The sequence below is a fragment of the Desmodus rotundus genome, chromosome 2 (genome assembly GCF_022682495.2).
Source record: "Desmodus rotundus isolate HL8 chromosome 2, HLdesRot8A.1, whole genome shotgun sequence".
Taxonomy (NCBI): domain Eukaryota; kingdom Metazoa; phylum Chordata; class Mammalia; order Chiroptera; family Phyllostomidae; genus Desmodus; species Desmodus rotundus.
This window is the reverse complement of record NC_071388.1, coordinates 56,115,563-56,137,247: the sequence shown is the minus strand read 5'-3', so window position 1 is coordinate 56,137,247 and position 21,685 is coordinate 56,115,563. Positions and strand designations below refer to the sequence as shown.

The window sequence follows — 21,685 nt, the reverse complement described above, 5'->3', positions numbered from 1 at the left end:
GAGTCAGAGAATCTGAATAGACAAATAACACCTAACAAAATTGAAGCAGTCATCAGAAAACTCACGACAAACAAATGCCCTGGACCAGATGGCTTCACAGGTGATTTTTACCAAACATTCTGAGAACTAACACATCTCTTTCTCAAATTATTTCATAACATTCAAGAGGAAGGAAGTCTCCCAAATTCATTTTATGAGGCCAGCATTATCTTAATTCCAAAACCATATATATGCACTACAAAGAATGAAAATTATAGGCCAATATCACTGATGAACATAGATGCTAAAATCCTCAACAAAATATTAGCAAACTGAATATAGCAATTCATCAAAAAGATCATACACCATGGTCAAGTGATATTTAATCCAGAAATGCAAGGATGGTATGGCATATGCAAATCAATAAATTTGATTCACCACATAAACAAAATGAAGGATAAAAACCACATGATTATATCAATAGATGCAGAAAGAGCTTTTGATAAAATCCATCACACATTTACTACAAAAACTCTCAGCAAAGTGGTAATAGAAGGAACATACCTAAAAATAATGGCGTCATATATGACAAACCCACTACCAGCATCATACTCATTGGGTCAAAACTACAAACGTTCCCCTTCAGATCAAGAAAAATACAGGGATGTCTGCTTTCACCTCTCTTATTCAACATAGTACTGGAAGTCCTAGCCACAGCAATCAGACAAGAAGAATAAATAAAAAGCATCCAAATTGGAAAGGAAGAAATAAAACTCTCTTTATTTGCAGATGACATGATACTGTACACAGAGAACCCCAAAGATTTCACCAAGAAACTACTAGAACTGATAAATGAATTCAGCAAAATAGCAGGATACAAAATTAATATTCAGAAATCAGTTGCATTTTTATATGTCAATAATGAAGTAACAAAAAGAGAAATTAAGAAAACAATTCCATTTGCAATTGCTTCAAAAAAGTATAAATTGCTTGGGAATAAACCTAATGAAGGATGTAAAAGACCTGTACTCAGAAAATTATAAAATACTAAAGAAATACATTAAAGAACATACAAATAATTGGAAGCACATACCATGTTCATGGATAGGATGGATTAACATCATTAAAATGTCCATATTATCCAAAACAATCTACAGATTCAACACAATTCTTATCAAGATTCCAGTGATGTATTTCACAGAACTAGAAAAAAATATTTCAAAAATTTTTATGGAGGCACAAATGGCCCTGCATACAAACAGCAATCCTGATAAAGAAGAACAAAGTTGGAGGAATCCCACTACCTAATATCAAACTATATTACGAAACCATAGTAATAAGAATGGTCTGGTGCTGGCATCAAAACAGACACAAAGATCAATGGAATAGAATAAAGAGCCCAGAAAAAAACCCACACCTTTATAGTCAATTAATATTCAACAGATAACAAGCACATACAATGGGTTAAAGATAGTTTATTCAATAAACAGTGTTGTGAAAATTGGACTGATACATACATTAAAATGAAACTAGACCACCTTCTTATACCACACAAAAGAATAAATTCAAAATCAATCAAAGACTTAAATTTTAGGGTAGTGGTCCCTCCCTGGTGTGAAATTATAGAGCATCTCCTTCTCATCCTCACCTGTGGCCTGAGAGTAACAGGGAAAGTGGTGAGATGACAGACTGCTACACCATCCACAGCCAGCTAGATGGAGCACTTGTAGTCCAAATACATCGGCACTGGACATGCCACCACCACCAAGTAGGAATGGCTGGTGAACCAGCTCCATGATTCCTATTGCTCCTCCATGGGACATTTTGACCTTCTCAGCTACTTTGCCATTACAGAGAATAAGAGCGAAGCTCGAGTTTCACTCCAACTTGATGAATAAGATGATGCAGCCTTGCGGACTGCCAGCCAACAAGCCTGAGGAGAACTGAGCTCCACCTTGTCTGCACTTTGTGGGAGAGCACCAGTCCCTCCTGCGATCCTCCTGTTTGCCATCATTCCTGCGTGTTCCTGCCCCAAGTAGACTGGTGCTCCATGGCTGCTTCTTCTCGTGCTTTCCCTGTGCGGAAGTGCTTTACTTACTCTGGGCTTCTCGCCTGGCTTGCCTTCATGTGGAGCCTTCAGAACACAGTGCTGGGGAAAGGTCAGAACATGTGAGAACTGTGACACTGGAGACCCTAAAGCCAGCCAGCATTAGGGGAGAATGTATGGGGTGAGATGCATTTGGGGGCTCATTTCTGGCTGATTGTCATTGTTGATTTTTTTCCATAAAGTTCAGAAGTTTTCTAAAAGAGACTTAAATGTTAGATCCAAAACCATAAAAATTCTAGAAAAAAAAGCATACGCAGCAAAATCTCAGACACTTCTCATAGAAGCATTTTATCAGATATATAACAAAGTTATTTTAAATATGAAAGCATAATCATAGGAAGCTGAATGCTCCTATTGTATGATGGTTTTCAATGTACAATACTAAGTTTTGTATGAAAAAGACACAGAGATATACTTGCACAACATAATTTGAAACACAGAAGAAAAAATGTTACATGCTGAGCAATGAAATTGAATTTTTTTTGACTTTTGAAGGAGACCTATCCATTTCATCCAGCCTTCCATATTTTTAAGTTAAAGAAATAGAAATCTACAAAATATTTTGGTAAATCTGTGGAACTCTGTAGGGGTCCAGGGAGTAGAGTGACATTTCTTTCCTGAATTACATGAATAACTCATCTACTGGCCCCATCCTTGTTTTGCTACAATGAAATAATAACAGAGAGACTTGTTAAAAAAAGTAATTCTCTGTCCACTACAATCTCTCATGCTTGCTTTAAAATTATTAATCATAACAAAAATGTGTTGACTATACAAGACTAGAAAGAGTTACCCAGTGACTTTAGGCTTGCAGCTTGTATTTAGAGATGATTTTCTTTGTGCTGGGAGGAAATAATCTATTACAAGACAGGTAGCTATAGAAGGCAACTTCATCATGAAAAACTAGCCTGAACAGAAATTTTGGCCTTAAAAAAACTTCACAATCAGCAATAACAGATGTCATCAGAAACACTGTCATTTGGGACATAATTTATTATACCATCAAAAAAATATTCTATTAGAATATTTGTCCCATTTTCAATCAATAAACACCCTTATGAACTCAAACATGTAGTAAAAAGCCCAAAAATTCACGAAGATATTATTTTTTATTGAGACATTCTGGACCCTTTTGCTCAGATTACCCAATAGCTAGCTTTCTCCGTGATGTTACAGGAATCAGTTTGCATCTCTTTGGTTCTTTGAATCTGACCATCACCATAGGCTGGCAGAGCCCACCGTTTTACTGTGAGACTCCGTTACTCTTTTGTAAATGTCTACACATCTAAGCGCTGTGATTTAAATACCCAGGAAAAAGTTTAAGTTACATTATAAAGCAGGGCAAAGTTCTGAAAAGAGACCAACTTTTCACCATATTTTTTAATGTTTTCTCTACCAGTTGGTATACCCTCCCCAGGGATTCTAATATCCTTCTGTTGCCCCAATACCTCTTAGGTGGTACCAAATCTACATCTTCTCTTCCTGAGAAGTTCCCCTGCTCTGGACCTTTATAACATCCCTTTCATGTTCTGTTCTTATCAGCATCCTACAAAGTTATTCTTTGGACTATATCCATTTATGCATTTTTAATTCATTCACAGATCACTGGTTTGTGCCTCCCACAACAAAGATACTAACTTTCATGTGTTATCCCTCACAGTAGCATTTGAAGTATGGTCAAGTTTATAATCTAAGTAAGTCTCTAATGGTGAAATATCAGACATTAACAAAGTTAAGTGAGCAAGATATTCTTGGGCAAGGAAGTTTCCTTGAAATCTTGTAAATAGTCAATTAGGGCCATATAATCTAGATGTATTTAAAACTAGCCTTTAATAATGAATTTATTGATTTATTACTTAAATCTCCCCATTTTAAGTGTGCAAACCAATTATTTTACTCAGTTTACAGAGGTGTATAACCATCACCACAATACCATATTCATAGCATCATGATTCATAATAGCCAAGAGAGTCAGAAAAAGGTCAAATGACTATCAACATACAAATGGATAAATAAGCAAATAAACAAAACCTGGACTTGTAATGAGATTACTGCCAGTTTCATGAAATCTTAAATCCAGGGGATATTATTTATTTGTTTGTTCTTGGATTCAAAAAAATTATTTAAACAGAAATTTTCCTAATTCAGAGTGATACGTTTGTACTTAAAGAAAAGATAGGTTTGCAATGTTGAATGTCACTAAAAAGTAGTAGAAGATAATTTGACTAACTATATTTCACTAGTTTCATTTACATAATGACTATATTGTTGTTTTGTATAAATAAGATGGTTTGTTTTTTCAGTGAACATCAGTCCAGTTACTCAGAATAAGACTCTGGAAAAATTGATTTCTTTGGAACCATGTCATAATGGTTCCAAAAATACAAAACCCAGCTATGTGGTCATCCAATTATTCCTAGGCAGAATACTATTTATGCTTTGAAAACTTACATGATTCATAGTTGGCAAAGGAAGAGATGAGGGAAATAAATGTAGTGCTGGAAAATAATTTTATGTGTCTTATAGGATAAAATTCTAATAAATTACTGTAATTTGAGTGCTACTAGTCCCACTCTGGGAAAATCCTTTTCATCAAAATCTGACCAAATTTTGGCTAGGAAGGCAGATTTTATTGGAGGCACTCTGGGTGTTTCCATTAGAAAGAAACAAAGATTACAAAGACTTGTATTGTTATGTGCTCCATTTCTCCCACATCCAAAAATACATGTCAGATACCTTCTATTAAAGTAGAAAAACCCACTGGAAAATACTTCTACCACAACATGGAATGGCTTATGTCTCTGCTCTCTCTTTACTGAAAACCAGATGAATCAAAAACTGAGTTGAATGTTTATATTCTTAATTGTCAATTTTAAATCTTCTCGAAACTATCTGTATGTATATCAAATGGCATTTTGTTGTGTATACTAAAACTAACCAAAAGTAAGTCTACTGTAGTCAGGGAATTCCTTTATTCTTAACCATTTTAAATCATGGCATCTGGTTTACCTCTCTAAAAAATCTGTTTGATTAAAAATTTTGTGGTAAAGAATTAATCATTATTGGAAAAAATGGTTCTGTCCCTAATTAATGTCAATTGGTGCTTTTCATTAAAATTTATTAAAGCTGTGATTTAAACAGAATATCATGTCTATTTTGCTAATATATTCATCTCCAAGTTGGTTATCAAAAGCAAAGTTATTAACATTATAGATATATTAAAAAACAAAAATATACAACTCCTCAAAATTTATTGCCTGGTAGTTAATCCATTCCCCTTATAACTTGTATGAAGAGTTCCTAACAAATTTTTCACAATTCATCAATCAACTTTGGAGACTAATCTGGTCAATCTCAGGTCCAATCTTTCTCTAGTCCATAATTTTATAAAAGTCACAGAGTAAAGAGAGCAACAAGACTCCTGGAAAGCCCACCATCCTTGCGTCATCCATTTGTAGAGAAGTTTACAGATGTGCCAAGACGGGAGGTTGCAGGCACAGTTTCCATCAACTCTCAGTAGCTGACCACATGGATGCATGTTACGGTCCACATCCACGCCCTCCGCACCTCCTAGAGGGAGACTCCTGGACATGAATGTTCACTATTTTAAAAAGGCATTCTGGCCTAATTTACAGAAGAGCATGAGAAATGACATTGAAGAGTAACCTAAACAAAAACTAATTTATGTTAAACAAGCAAATTATAATAAAACTCTACCTGTCATTAAAAGAATATAAGTATATATTATTTTGAATGCTCTTGAATTGCATTATTATATTTTTAATATCACTAGATAATTTCATTTAATAAATTATTTCCTTGGTATGAGATGGCAGAAAAATAGATATTGATTTCTGTCCCTGGTTCCTGTAAAGAACTACTGAAACCCTTATAATTTCCTTATAATTATAAAATCCTTATAATTTGATAAAAATGCAAGAAGCATCTTTTTTTCTAATATTTGGCCTTGGACTCCGGTTACTGATACAATGCTCCCAGAACTCTTGTAATTTTATGAGTGACAGGAATGTCTTTTGTTCTATTGAGGTGACTCTGGGTGAGCTCCTGGATGGCTCTGGAATTATGGTTGGTCACTGAAAAAACCAAGCCATGATTAGAAGTCAAGAATTTTCAGCCTCATTCCCCATTCCCTTGAGAAGAGAGAAGGGCTGAAAATGGCTAATAATAAAGCCGCCGCAGTAAATACCAAAGTGCGGGGTTCAAATGGCTTCCAGGATGTGAAGCATCCACACTGGGATCGTGACACACCCCACCTCCTCAAGGACAGAAGCTTTACGGTGCTAGGGACCCTCCCAGACCGCACCCCTAGGTATCTCTTCAACTGGCTATTCATCTGTATACTTTGTCATATTCTTTAATAAATTTGTAAATGTAAGAGCTTCCCTGAGTCTGTAAGCTATTCTAACAATTAACTAAATCCACGAAAAGAGTTGTTAAAACTGCCCATCTATTGCCGGTTGGTCAGAAGCACAGAAATAATTAGCGCTTGCAACTGGAGTCTGAAATTGGGGGAGGGTCAGTCCTGTGGGACGGGAGCCCTTAATCTATAGGATATGACTCTCTGAGAGAATTAAGTTAAATTACAGGACACCCAGCTGGTCTCAAAGACTTGCTTACCACGGTGAGGGACGCGGAACCCACACGTTTGGTGACCAGAGGTGGCAGAAGTGAAGTGTGCCGTGCAAGTGTGGTAGTAGAGTGAACGTAAGAAACACACACAAGGAAGGGAAATACTGAAGGTGGGAAAATGAGTGGGCTTTTTTCTTTTTACTTGGTATCTATCAAAATAATACTCACTTCGTTTTGGAGGCAAGCAGTGGAGATCACTTTACCTGTAGACCTTCAAATGGCATTGTTACAAAATGTAACATTATCATAACCCTTTGAAAGTAAAGTTCTCTTGAACGAGCTCCATAATTGATAAGAGAAGAGGGTAAGGGGATAAATGGTAATGGGAAGAATACACTAAAAATAAATCAAGAAAAAAACCTTGATGTAGAAAAAGGTATTGCTATAAATGTCTGTTGTGTACAATTTCTGTCTCTTACGTTCCTGGTGCATTCTGCTAATATTAATAGACCCATTTTATGTTTAGTAGCAATGTTAGGTGATATAAGAGACAGACTATGTTACAATTCCTTTGTGCTTATGCCTTAACTCAGCTTCAAAGTACACCATGTTCCTTCTTTAAATAATAGTAACACAATTTTTTTCTAAATAATGGTGTTAAAAATAACTTGGTAAGCATAGAAAATTCACATTAATAGAAGTCACAGTCAAAAAAATATATAGCATAGGATGCACGTATCCGAGAGATACATTCATTACTAGTTTGTGCTGAAATGCAAAAAAAAAAATTAAAGCACTGTAAATTTGCATTTATTACATTTATATAATAAAATACATGATTTTTAAATTTATTTTCAGTTACAATCTAGAAATTATTGAACAAAGAAATATAAAAACATAAATAATATTTTTTTCTTTTCAAATAACAGAAACAGATAATGCTAAAAAATACAACCAAAAACAGAAATAACAGAAATGGATAATGCTAAAAATTACAACTAAAAAATGTCTTTAAAATTAATTAATCAGAATCTTCAATAGTTGGCTTTACAAAACAGTCATCACAAACAATATTGCTATGCTCAAGGCAAAAATAGTTTTCACGACACTTACAAAAATATTTTGATGAGTGACTCACTAAATGCATAGCACCTAAAACATCTTTTTCTTTTTCTGCTTGTCCAGGGAGGCATATCTATGTCGTCATTAGAATTTCCTTCAATTTGCATTTGAAATTGATGAGGTTTCTGATATAAAGACTTAATGCACACCTGTAGAGATTTCTGAAAGCCTTTTTATTTGTTCTGACACTAACTGTGTTACAAGACTTTTAATAAATATTCTGCACCCTTATTTTCACATTGCTGCTCAGCATATGAATAGTCTGAGCATTTATTCCTGCAACATTCAAAATTGTGTAGAATATAACCATAGGCTATCTTCTGGTGCTCCTGGCCACATTATATTTACCTATCGTTGGGTCCACAGTGTCAATTCCTGACTGCATTTGGTTGTAATATTCTATTATGTCAGGCTTTTGAGAACGTAAATTTATGGTGTAATCAAAATGCATACTTGAAACTAAAATTACATTTTTTTCCCTTTTGGGGTATATGAAATACATGTGTGCAACCTGCACCAAAAGCAAATAAGTTGATTTTTCAGACCTGTTTTTAGAAGACACAAATTCAGAGAGTAGTTGGGGTTTATTGTTATGAACAGTACTACATATGAAAGTTGCTTCTTTTTCAAGTCAAAGATAAGGTTTATATCAGTGAACCAGTTACCTGCTGTAATATTTCATCCTGATAGGTAAATTACTTCTGAAAATATCTTAATAACAACTGCTGGCTTCTTACGAATCAAGGAGGAACCATCAAGCCACTTACTGGAATGTGTTTCAAGATCTTCTGTGTAAAACACTTTTGAATCAACCACAGCAAAAATTTTTATATCCTATTTACTGGGCTTGGATGGAATCTATTGTCTAAACCCACATTTGCCTGTAAATTCAGGTAACATTTCATCTATTCTAACATTCTCTCCCATAGAGTAACATAATTTACAATTTTCTACAAATGCCAAGAAAATGTCTCTCAGAGCCACTCATTTGTCTGCTTTTAGGCATTCTAAATGGATACATTTGTTATCAAACCTGATACAATTATGGATACATCTAAATATTACAAAGATATTGTAAGTCTAAAAGTTCAATCCCAGTACCATCTTTAGCCCATAAATCCTGAAAATTTAGCTGATTCCTGTGATGTAGACCAACTAGATATAAGAAGCCTAAAAATATTTTCAATTTGGCTTTGCCTATTAATTTAGCATCTCTTTCTTGTGAAAACTAGCTCAAAATAGAATCAATTATTTCTTTGTACATAATAAAATTAGATCTAAAATATCATTTGTGATAAAGCAGTTCTAGGTTCCAAATTTTGTCTTGGCATTTTTTGCATTTGATCGAACTGATGGAAATTAACACAAAATATTCTAATTTGTCTTCTTATTGGATTTTTCCTTCATTTTGATTCTTTATCCTTTCTAAAAAATAACCTTCATTCATGCCTAACTCATCTTTACTTCCTTCACTAAAAATATCTTGCTCGGTATCCAAATCTTCTGAACTAACTTCCACATAATCTGATAGAGTCAAATGTGAAAATGAAAACCTCAATCACTTACATTTTCATATTTGACTCTATCATTCTCATCATCATGTTCGAGTAGCATTCACTGAAGTTCTTCATCTCTTGGATTATCGAATCAGTATATTTGTCAGCCATTTTCAATGGTAAGTGAAAAAAAACACACAACACTGATTCCGAAGTAACTTCAGAGTTCGTGGTATATCTGAGATAAATTTGCTGTCCAATATCACACATCCTTACCAAACACATATTATAATCAAACTGATGGCTTAAATGTTATGGCTTAACATTAGTCACATATAAATGTGCAGCTAGTCATGACTTTGAACCTATGCACCCAATAAATGTAACAATATTTAAGAAAAGAGTTTGTTTGTATCTCTCAGATCATCCCCAATCTTCACAAGGCTAAAAAGTGTAGAATAACATAATTGCATAGTTTTAACCCTGATATCTTGTAACTGGTGTATATTGTGTATACAGAATCAACAGTATTTCTGGAGATGCTTGTTTTACTTTTTTGTGTGTGTGTAATTTCAATATCACTTACTTTTTACACACTAAAAATGATTTTTCATAAGATGATATTGTCCATCTTGTGTGGGAAAGATGATTCTGATTCCCTACTGGTTAGACTCTTTCTTCTCATAGCAGTGTTAGGTTTTCTAAGTGACCTGTGCCCACTGAGAAACATGCCTTTTATCCACTTATTATTCATAAATACTTATTAAGAATTGTTTATACAGGAGAAACTGGGCCAAAAGTTGGGCAGGACACAAAGATAAACACAATATCCTCCCTGCCACCAAGAGGCCTAAAATATTCTGAGGGAGATTAGGCAATGCTCAGATAAATTCCAGACAAAGTGATTAGTGATAGATGTCGTGTAAGTGAGATAAAGTAGAACCACAGGAGATCAGAAGGGAACTATCATTGTTCTGGAAGGGAATATTGAGTCATATGTTTGTTTCTATAAAATCTTATAGAAATGCAATTTATGTTCAAAATTAGTACTATTATTTAACCAATTAAGTTATGGAAACAAAAACATGAAAAAACTCAATGATCTCTTACGAAATACAGATGCCTATTTACTTTTCAGACTACACTTAGCCATAGCATATAAGCAAATATATGACAATGAAGTCTTCACAATATCTGGCTGATTTCAATTACTGGAATACAAATCTACAGCAGGAATTTCTACGAGAGCAAAAAACAATTGGGCAGCATTCTGAAACAGCCTTCCATTATGTAACTAAACTGCTCTCACTGCCAACTTATCTCCAACAAGCGCATTCTATATTCATTTAATTACTATTGCCACCTTCCCTAAACCACTTTCTTAAATCTCCTGATACCTGTCTTAAAATTTATTGACTGAATATGATATACTAAAATTCTAATAAGAGGCTGTGTACCCACTAGTAATGTCAGAATCATTGTAAATGCAACTATTTTTTAAATTGCATTTATATTTCAACTCCTGGTAATATAGTTTATAAAACTGATTGGTGCGGCCACTGTGGAAAACAGTTTGGAATTTCCTCAGAAAACTAAAAATGGAACTGCCTTTTGACCCAGCAATTCTACTGTTAGGACTGTACCCTAAGAATTCTGAAACACCGATTCAAAAGAATCTGTGCACTCCAATGTTGATAGCAGCACAATTTACTATAGCCCAATGCTGGAAGCAACCTAAGTGCCCATCAGTAAATGAGTAGATCAAAAAACTATGGTACATTTACACAATGGAATTCTATGCAGCAAAAAGAAAGAAGGAGCTCCTACCCTTTTCGACAGTATGGATGGAACTGGAGAGCATTATGCTAAGTGAAATAAGACAGGCAGTAAAAGACAGACACCATATGATCTCAATTATAAGTAGAACCTAATCAACAAAACAAACAAGCAAGCAAAATATAACCAGAGATATTGAAATTAAGAATAAACTGACAGTAACCAGAGGGGAGGTAGGAGGGGATAATGGGGGGAAATGGGGGAGGGCTACTCAGGAACATGTATAAAGGACACATAGACAAAGCCAAAGAGGGGATAAGATCAAGGGTGGGAGTGGGAATGGCTGGGGTTGGGGGGAGTGGTGGGAGGGGAGGAATGGAGACAATTGTACTTGAACAACAGCAAAAAAAGCTAAAAAAAAAAAAAGGACAAATTTAAAAAGTGAATGAGAAGAATATTAAGTTCAAACTTGACCTGTTTCATTTTTTGCCATCATTTATAGTTCTAGCAATGCCTCTGTGGTCTCCTGACCACTTTTGTTAACAATTGACAAACACTAACAAGATATAAAAAATGATAGAAAACAAATTACCCACATTTTCAAGGTTTCAGCAGAAGCTGAAGGAACTCTATTAAAATTATAATTCTCATACAGAAAAATACTTCATCATATAAAGACAAAAAATGTTTATGGTATTGTATAACATTAATTATTTTCAATAAGTATGTAAGTCTCCATAACTTCTGGCTGTAAAAATCAGTATGAGTCGGGGCAGCAGAAGAAACTGCAGGGTTCTCAGAAGACTCATCTAAAAGAGCCCCCAATGGACTTAGGACTTGTGCAGACTCACCCCCACTGAGATGCAGGGTAAGAGCTGGAAGGGCACCAATGGCATATGGGGAGAAACTGAGTGGCTAGTAACAAGGTGAGTGCCAAAACAGAGCTTCATCCCAGGAAAACTCCAGAGGCCAGGCAGCGGCATTGTCCCTTCACTGAGCCCTCCCCACCAGAGCCACAGAGTGGTGACACAGGTGACCTTGGCAATTACCTAAGGCTCCACCTGAAACATCTTACAGGTATGCTGTTCTGCAATAGGCCATTCTACTAATACAGACAGTCAGAGCAACCCTACCTAATACACAGAAACAAACACAGAGAAGCTGCCAAAATGATGAGACAAAAAATACAGCCCAAATGAAAGAACAGAACAGAACTCCAGAAAAAACAACTAAACAAAATGGAGATAACCAACCTATCAGATGTAGAGTTCAAAACACTGGTTATTAGAATGCTCCAGGAACTCACTGGGTACTTCAACAGCATAAAAAAGACCCAGGCAGAAATGAAAGTTACATTAAGTGAAATAAATAGAAATCTATGGGGAACCAACAGTGGAGGGAATGGAGCCAAGAATGAAATCAAGGATTGGGGACATAAGGAAGGAAAAAACATTCCACCAGAAAAGCAAGAAGAAAAAAGAATTCAAACAAACAAGGATGTGCTAAGGAGCCTCAACATTAGAATCATACGTGTGCCAGAAGGAGAAAAGAACAAGAAATTGAAAACTTATTTAAAATATAATGAAAGAAAACTTCCCTAATTTGGTAAAGGAAATAGCTATACAAGTCCAGGATGCACAGACAATCCCAAACAAGATGGACCATACCAAGACACATCATAATTATAATGCCAAAAGTTAAAGATAAAGAGAGAAACTTAAAAGCAGCAAGAGTGAAGCAGAGAGTTACCTACAAAGGAGTTCCCATAAGACAATTAGCTGATTTCTCAAAAGATACTTTACAGGCTAGAAGGGAATTTCAAGAAGTGTTCAAAGTGAGGAAAAGCAACATACAACCTAGGTTACCCTATCCAAATAAGCTATCATTTAGAATGGAAGGGCTGTTAAAGTGCTTCCCAGATAAAGTAAAACTAAAGGAGTTCATCATCATGAAACCATTATTGTATGAAATGCTAAGCAAGTTATATAAGAAAAAGAAAAGATTGAAACTATGAACATTAAAATGGCTATAAATTCACAAATATCAACAATTGAATCTAAACTCAATCTAAGCAAACAATCAGAACGAGAACAGAATCGGGGAAAGGGAAGAATGAGGGAAAAGGTGCAGGGATTAAGAGGTACAAACTGGTAGGTACAAAATAGACAGGGGGATTTTAAGAACAGTGTAGGAAATGGAGAGAACTTTCATATAAACCAAAGAATTTATATGAATGACCCATGGACATGAAGTAAGAAGGGTGATTGCTGGAGGGAATGGGGAGTACTGTGTCGAGGTGAGCAAAGGGGGAAAAATTGAAACACCTACGATAGCATAATCAATAAAATATATTTTAAAAAATGTTGCTCCTCCTGGAACATAATCAACAGAAGAAAAAAAGCAAACAAAATATAACCAGAGACATTGAAGTTAAGAACAATCTAACAATAGCCAGGGGGGAGTGGGGAGGGGACAGTGGGGAGAGGGGATTACAGGAACTACTACTATAAAGGACACCTGGACAAAATCAAGGGGGAGGGTGGAGGCGGGGGAGGGAGGTGGGTTCAGCTGGGGTGGGGTGGAGGGATGGGGAGAAAAGTCATACAACTGTAATCGAATAACAATAAATTTTTTTTTAATGTTGCTCCTATTATGCTGACCTGCAACACACAAGCAATTGATTGTGATTCATTATTGGTGTAGAACCTGAAATAAACATGTAATTTATTATGTTAAAGTACAGTTTTGGACTATGAATCTACACAGTTTTGAAAAATAACATGCATACAAATTCAATTTAACAAGTGTTTCATAACTACACATTTTTTTTTATTTTCTAAATGTGTTCCGAACCTTGTAAGACACTTTTCATCAAAAATAACCCTCAGTTTATGTTATAGCCATTGCCTCCAATTTTTTTTGAAGCTTTTTGTGGCTCCAACAATTTACATTCAGTTTGAATCTCCATTGAGTAAAAAATTACAGTTTTTTTAAAAGTCCGAAGAGAGCAGAGCTACTGCAAACACCTCTCTCATTCTCCCCTAGGTAACCTTCAGTTTCTACACCATGAATGTAAATAAACCATGTGAGTCTGGAATTCACAAAGGAAGGTTTTGAAAAAAATAGGATTACTTGACACTGGTTCCATGAACCTGTTATCTAGCAAAACTTCCAGAAAACACAGCCTGTTTTACAAAAGTAACAGTAATAAAATCAATTTGGGGAAAATACCCTTAACCTTTCCACTGTAGCAACTCCAAACTGCAAAACAACCAGATACTTTGAAACACAGGATTAGGAAGTAGTTACACAGAAAAGCTCCACAACAGGTTTCTGCCTCATAGAGGACTGATCCAGACCTTAAACGAGAAAATTGTGAGGTGTTTGTGATTAAAAAATTGGGAAAATACAATTTTTAAATCGTATGTATTCAAAATGAAAAACAAGTTTCCCTGTCAGTAAAGGAGATAGAAAGTTTTCAAAATAAACACTTAAGACTGTATGTTCGCAACCTAGCAGAAGAGGACAGGTGTTTCGATCAGCAAATATGACCTGCCCTACCATAGTTTCCTTTTCTTACACTTCCAGACAATATAGTAAGTTATTTCTTCATGTAAATTTGAAATGATAATCTACTCACTTAAAAAATAAATACTTGCCCTATTCTAACCTTCATCATCTAAACTGGCAAGTGACATTTTACATACCCCAATTTGTGTGCATTCGTATTTAAAAAAGAGAAAATCTTTTGTAGGCGGTATAGAACATTTGAGAAAAATAAATGAGTGATTAAACACTGGATAACCACATTGTATCAGAAAAAATATTCTGACTTGTACACGGTATAAAGTAGACAATTTGATTTGACACATGGATAAAGCTTTTTAAAAAATATTCTATCTCTTAGATCTCATGCACCGTTGCAGTTGCTATAGTAACTGCATTTTTGTTCAGCAGGAAAATACTTATGTACAGAATGTTTACATTTACTCACCAAATTCTCAGTGAAAATTATACCAAATGAAAGCGATGAATTAAAATTCTCAGTGGATAAGCAGTTCTTATCCCTTAATTTAAAAATTACCATCAAATAATGCTATCCACCATGTTTTTTTTATACCAATATTTTTGCTCTTCATATACTTCATCATCTTTTAAGCAGAAATTGCTGATCTAGAAAGAATTTTTAACTTCTCATAATTTGGTGACTTGTGTCAAGTACCATATGCTAAAAAGATTAATTACTTTAATCAACTGTGAAACCTAAAATAAAAATTATAAACATTTTTTAAAGTCCAGTTTCAACACTCAGTGGTCTGTTTTCTACCCTCCCCCATCATGAGTCTTAAAAAACCTCCTTAATGGCTCGTTTGTTGAATGAATACTTCAACACTATATTTGCCAACCAAGTTCTAAAATCAACTATGTAAATATCATGATCCTTAATGCTATTGTTGTATAAATGAAGAGCACTCCTTGAGTCCATTTGGCTAGGATAGAGAGCCTACTTTATTTCCTCCAGAGAAGAAAGGAGAGTAGTAAACCATTTTTGCAGAATGTCATTCTCCCACAGCAGTTTATGAAAGAAACATCTGTGACAAAAATCTCTAATGCTTACCTCAAAACCACAGCTGACAGTAAAAGGGCATTGCTAAAAGTAGCAAATCAATCCCATTCCACCCTTCCCAGAGCATGACACCTAATTTGCTATGTATCACATGTATTTTCCTCACATGTGCTGAGACTGTGACATTGATGTGGGGCTTTCATCCAAGCCTCAGCTGAATAAACACTTGGGCCATACCGTGGGCAAACTGGCATCCTTAAAAAATCTTCTGTCCTCGGCAAGTTAACTTCACCTCAGGGAAGCAGTTTTTTAAGTTTTCGTTTGCAATTTGGATACAAAAATGGAATCTCTGAATGCTGTTTGGAAAACCTTAAATCACCTGACACACATAGAGCACATTCTGTATTTTTTTTAAACCAGTTTTCTTGGTGTAATTTTTATGTGACTACCTGAAAACATACACAAATCGAAAATAAAAAACTGAATAATTATATGTAAGATTTCTAATCAAATTAATTCATGTACTTTAAAATGGAAGTATAAGAAATAACCACATTGTATAAATCTGCAACATGTAATATTTTTAGTAAACATTTTATGAATGTATTAAGATACAACTCGAAATACTCAAAAGTCTTCAGTGTACAGCTTGATGCATCTCACAGAGTGAATACAGTTGTGACCAAGTGCAGAAATTATCAGCACCACAGAAGCTCCCATTATACTTACCTGAAACATACACAGTTTCTTTTATATTTGGTGCTAGAGTCTTTAACACCTGGGAAAACCCCACTGAAATGATATCAAGCCAATAGTAAAAGGTCTAGTGAAAATTCTGATACTATCAAGACCCCTTGTGATTAATGAGGATATCCCTTTTTGTATGTCTTCTGTGGGTAAGCAAGTAATTTATTTTCATCCTCCAAAAATCAGGAAAATCACCAATTATATTACCCCCAAATTACCTTAGTTTTTTTTTGTTATTCCATTGAAGTTTTGTAAAAATACAGGGGTGGAAAAGAATACAGGGGTTTGTGCCATCTCTACCATAAACTGTCTTGATTGCACTATTTCCCTTCTTCCAAATAATTTTATGTAAATTTCTCTTTTTAATTTAAAGTACACTTAATAAGGGGGAATGCATATACTATACTTTCTTCTCTCTCTTGAATTTCTCTTTAATATGATAACTTCCAAAGCAAAAAAAAAATTTTCTTAAAAACCTAAAATTAATGTAGAGTAAATGTGTTCTATCATGCTTTTTGATCAGCATGATCAAATATTTTATTTTATTGTATTTTTCCATTACTCTTTAGTCCCCTTTTATCTCCTTACCCCAACGATCACCATACTTTTGACCATGTCCATGAGTCCTTTCTCCTTTTTGCTCAATGTCTTTGACACAGAGTCACTTAGATGCTCTGTCTTTGACAGCGAGTATGTGGTTAGGGCTGATAATCACATGAAGCAGTCCAAATCTCTAGTAGCACACCTCCATCGAATCTCATACTAGAATTATAGTAGCCCAGCCAACACCTTCACATAAGTTTCATATACCCAACTCAAGAGCTCAGTGGATTCTAAACTAAACATTCCCCTAAACTCCAAATCTAAAGGTCATCTTTGGAAATATCCTTTTGTCAACTCTTAACATTCAAATGAACAGCAAGTTTTGTAAATTCTATTTCCAAAATGCCCTTTAAATCTATCTCCTACTGTCCTTGCCCAAATCACTTAAGTCCTTACCCTTTTCTGGATGTGAGCTATTGCACATGCCATTTCATCTCTCTGGAATGGCAATTCCATCCCTTTTGTCTTGTAAATGTGTCCTCAGTCTTCAAAGCCCATCTTAGAATAGTTTCTTATCCAGGTGCCATCCCTGGCCTAGCCCAACCATGGCAAAGAACCAGTCTATCCCTTTCTTCTCTCATAGCATGTGTTACCTTGTGTAATTACACAATCTTTTATGTTCTCACCTAGAGCACTAACCTTTTGAGCTGGAACATCTTCTTCACTGTTGTAATTCCAATGCCTAGAATAAAATCCAGGGTATAATATATGCTAAAGAAATAATGAAATAATGAAATAACAAAATAAAATATGCTTTGCTTAAAAAGCATAAAGCATCCAGTAGATTACTTGGGGTAAACCACACTCTCTCTGGATCTACTTCCTTATGTTAAAATTAAAGGAGTTGTGACATGATGTAAGAGATGGGTCATTGCAAAAGTGAATCCTGGTCTATCCAGCAGTATCCAAGAAACATCGTAAATGCAGAGTCATTAAGAGCAGGGAGAAACTTGGGGCACGGAATTGAAGATGAGATCATTACTAAAGGACAACCAAAGTTTAGGGGCAGTGTCTCATTCAAAGTACCCAATGCAGTGTTTGCTTTCTCATATGATGGAAGTATCCATTACACAGTAAGAAAAATTGACTCAAGAGTTCTTAAAATGAAAAATTAAAAAGGAAAAAGGTGAATCAGTTGAATTAATCTTGTCTCATATTTGATGTATTTCTGTCATTAGAAAAAATGATCATAGAAAACGTTCATGCTTCACACATGCCACATTGTTTGTTTTGTTATTGTTCTGGGGTGTTTTTTTCATAACTGTATCATAAATGTCCTAGACATCAATGTGAATATGCAGTGCTAGTAAAACCTTAACTTGCTATTCCACATGTGTGCCTTGCATGCCCTATGTCAAGGAAATGTATCCAAAGGTACACATTACACATGGCACAATTGCGTTTGAAAGACCTAGTACAAATCTGTTTGAAAGAGATGTGTTACCTATACAACAAAAAGAACAAAAATGTCAGAGATAAAAGGATAAAGAATTCTGCAGTAACAGTTTGGAGCGCCTCTCCACTATGACTTTTGAAATTCTGTAAAGATCCTAAGCCTCCTTACCCATAACCACCAGCCCTGATCAAGAACAGGAAGACTTCAAAGGGCTTCACAGCTATTATCCCATTACATGCACAGTCTCTACTTATATCAAGGAATTCCCAGGAGTCTACAATTCCCAGTTTCAGAGTCCTTTCCTCCCAAAAAAGAATACTGAGCAAAAAAAAAAATGGTACTGAATGCAATGAGAACTTTTTATGGATTATTTTTTACTGATCCCTTATGTGCCTGGCTTGGAATCAAAACTGCAACCTAGGTATGTGCCCTAAAGGGACCAAACCCGCAACATTTTGGTGTATGAGATGATGCTCCAACCAACCAAGACAGCAGGCTAGGGTAAAACCTTTTTTCTTGAAGTTAAAATAAGTTAATCTTATCCTCTCTACAATTCTGTTTTCTTATTTAAAAAATCTAAGAAGTAGATAATTCCTGATAGCTTCCTAGCACCAAGATTTGGTAAACTGAAATCATAACCATAAGGGCCTGTCACAGAATTAGCCTACATAATAAATTAAATTAAAAGCTCCTGAACAGCAAAGACCAGGATTTTTTGTATTCATTCAACAATAGTTTAGTGAGCGTCTAATATGTGCCAAGCACAGTTCTAGTTACTGAGAATATGGTAGGGAACAGTAGTAAAAACAAGAACTCCATGTACTTCACAATATGGAAGGAGGTAAACAAGAAGGAAGATAAGCAATAAACATGATAAGCAAAACCCATCATTTATTAGATAGTAATAACTGCCAAGGGAAAAAATATAAAGCAGGGGAAGGTGGATATAAAATTCATAAGGGCTGAAAATGTAAACATCTGAAGGACAGAAAAATATAATTTCAGTAAAGGTAGATAAGATAACTCAGATCAAACTTCTTGCTGAGAACATCTAAAATGGCAGAAATAAACTTTTAAAATATGTTCTGAAAAAGATCAAGTTAGAAAAAGAAGAATTTCCAGGCCAAAATATAGGAGTCCCTGAGGCCAGAAAGAGGTAAGCTGAGAAGATGAAAGCCCTTTCTTGAATAAGACACAGTGGTCTAAGGCCACATATTATTTCTACAAACAATTGAAAGTATTATAGAAAGAATAAGGAGGAGGAGGAGGAGAAATAGGAGGGGAAAGGGAATGAGAAGAGAAAGGGGAAGGAAAAGGACAAGAAGAAGAAGAAAAAGAAAAAACAGAGGAAAGAGTTAAAAAATAAAAAGGAAATAAATATGTATCTGTCAGTACTCACTTTAAATGTAAATGGTTTAAATGCTCCAATCAAAAGACATAGGGTAGCTGAATGGATAAGAAAATAAGACCCATGTATATATATGCTGTATCCAAGAGACCCACCTCAGAAATAAAGATACACAATATACTAATAACAAAAGTATGGAAAAAGATATTTCATGCAAATGGAAAGTAAAAAAAAAAAAGCAGGTGTAGCAATACTTAGATTTGATTAAATGGCCTTTAAAACCAAGACTATAGTAAGAGACACAGGAGGGCACTCCATAATGATAAAGGGAACAATCCAACAAGAGGATATAAACCCAGAAATTATTTATGCACCCAGCATAGGAGCACCTGAATATGTAAAGCAAATCTTGATGGACATAAAGGAAAATATCAACAGAAATACAGTCATAATAGGAGAATTTAACACCCCACTGACATCAATGGCTAGACCTTCCAGACAGAAAATCAAAAAGGATACTGGGGCCTTAAATGACACAATAGATCAGGTGGATTTAACTGATATCCACAGAGCGTTTCATCCCAAAGCAGGAGAACATATATTCATCTTGAGTGCCCATGGAATGTTTCCCAGGTTAGACCACATTTTAGGACACAAAATGAGTCTCAACAAATTTAAGAAGATTACAAACATATCAAGCATTTTCTGTGGCCATGATGTTATGAAACTAGAAATCAATAACAGGAAAACTGTAACATGCACAAAGACATGAAAGCTAAATAACATGTTATTGAGCAATGAGTGAACCAACAAAGAGATCAAGGAAGAAATCCAAAGATACCTTGAAACAAATGAAAATAGAAACAAACAATCCAAAAACTGTCAGATACTGGGAAAGTATTCCTAGAGGGAAATTCACAGCATTACAGGCCTATTTCAAGAAACAAGAAAAAACTCAAATAAACAATCTAACTTTACACTTGAAGGAACTTGAAAAAGAATGACAAAGCCCGAAGTGAGTAGAAGGAAGGAAATAATAAAGATCAGAGCATAAATAAACAAAATAGAGTCTAAAAAGATACAAAAGATCAGTGAACCCAAGAGTTTGTTCTTTGAAAAGATAAATAAGATCAACAAACCATTAATCAGACTCATCAAGGAAAAAAGAGGAACCAAATAAATAAAATCAGAAATGAAAGAGAAGATAACAACTAACACCAAAGAAATACAAAGGATTGTTACAATATATTATGAACAACTATATGCCAACAATTGGACAAGCAGAATGAAATGGATAAATTCCTAGAAATATACACTCTTCCAAAACTAAATCAGGAAGAAACAGAAAACATAATTAGACAGATTACAACTAATGAAATTGAAGCAGTAATTAAAAAGTTCCCAACAAACAAAAGTCTTGGACTACATTGCTGCACAGGCAAATTTTACCGAACACTCAAAAACAACTAATATATCCATTCAAACTATTACAAAATATTCGAGAAGAGGGAAGACTCCCAAGTTCACTTTATGAGGCCAGCATAATCCTACTATAAGACCAGATAAAGACACTACAAAGAAAGAAAATTATGGGTCAATATCCCTGATGAACATAGATGCTAAAAAACTCAATAAAATATTAGTAAAACAAATACAGCATTACATCAAAAAGATCATACACCATGATCAAGTGAGATTTATTCCAGGAATGCAAGTTTGATGCAACATTCACAGGTCAATAAATGTGATACACCACATAAACAAAATGTAGGATAAGAACCACATAAACAATATTTGCAGATGACATGATGCTGTACATAGAGTTTCCAGCAAGAAACTAATGGAACTGATCCATGTAGCAGAATACAAAATTAATATCCAGAAAACAACTGCATTCTTTTTTTAAATTATTTTATTGTTGTTCATGTAGAGTTGTCTGCATTTACCCCCCAAC

At 34.8% G+C, this 21,685-nt stretch overlaps 1 pseudogene; it reads left to right on the top strand.

The window, feature by feature from the left end:
• Window positions 1–1,660: 1,660 nt before the first annotated feature.
• Window positions 1,661–1,926, top strand: LOC112300908 (splicing factor 3B subunit 5-like; annotated as a pseudogene).
• The last annotated feature ends 19,759 nt before the right edge of the window (window positions 1,927–21,685 follow it).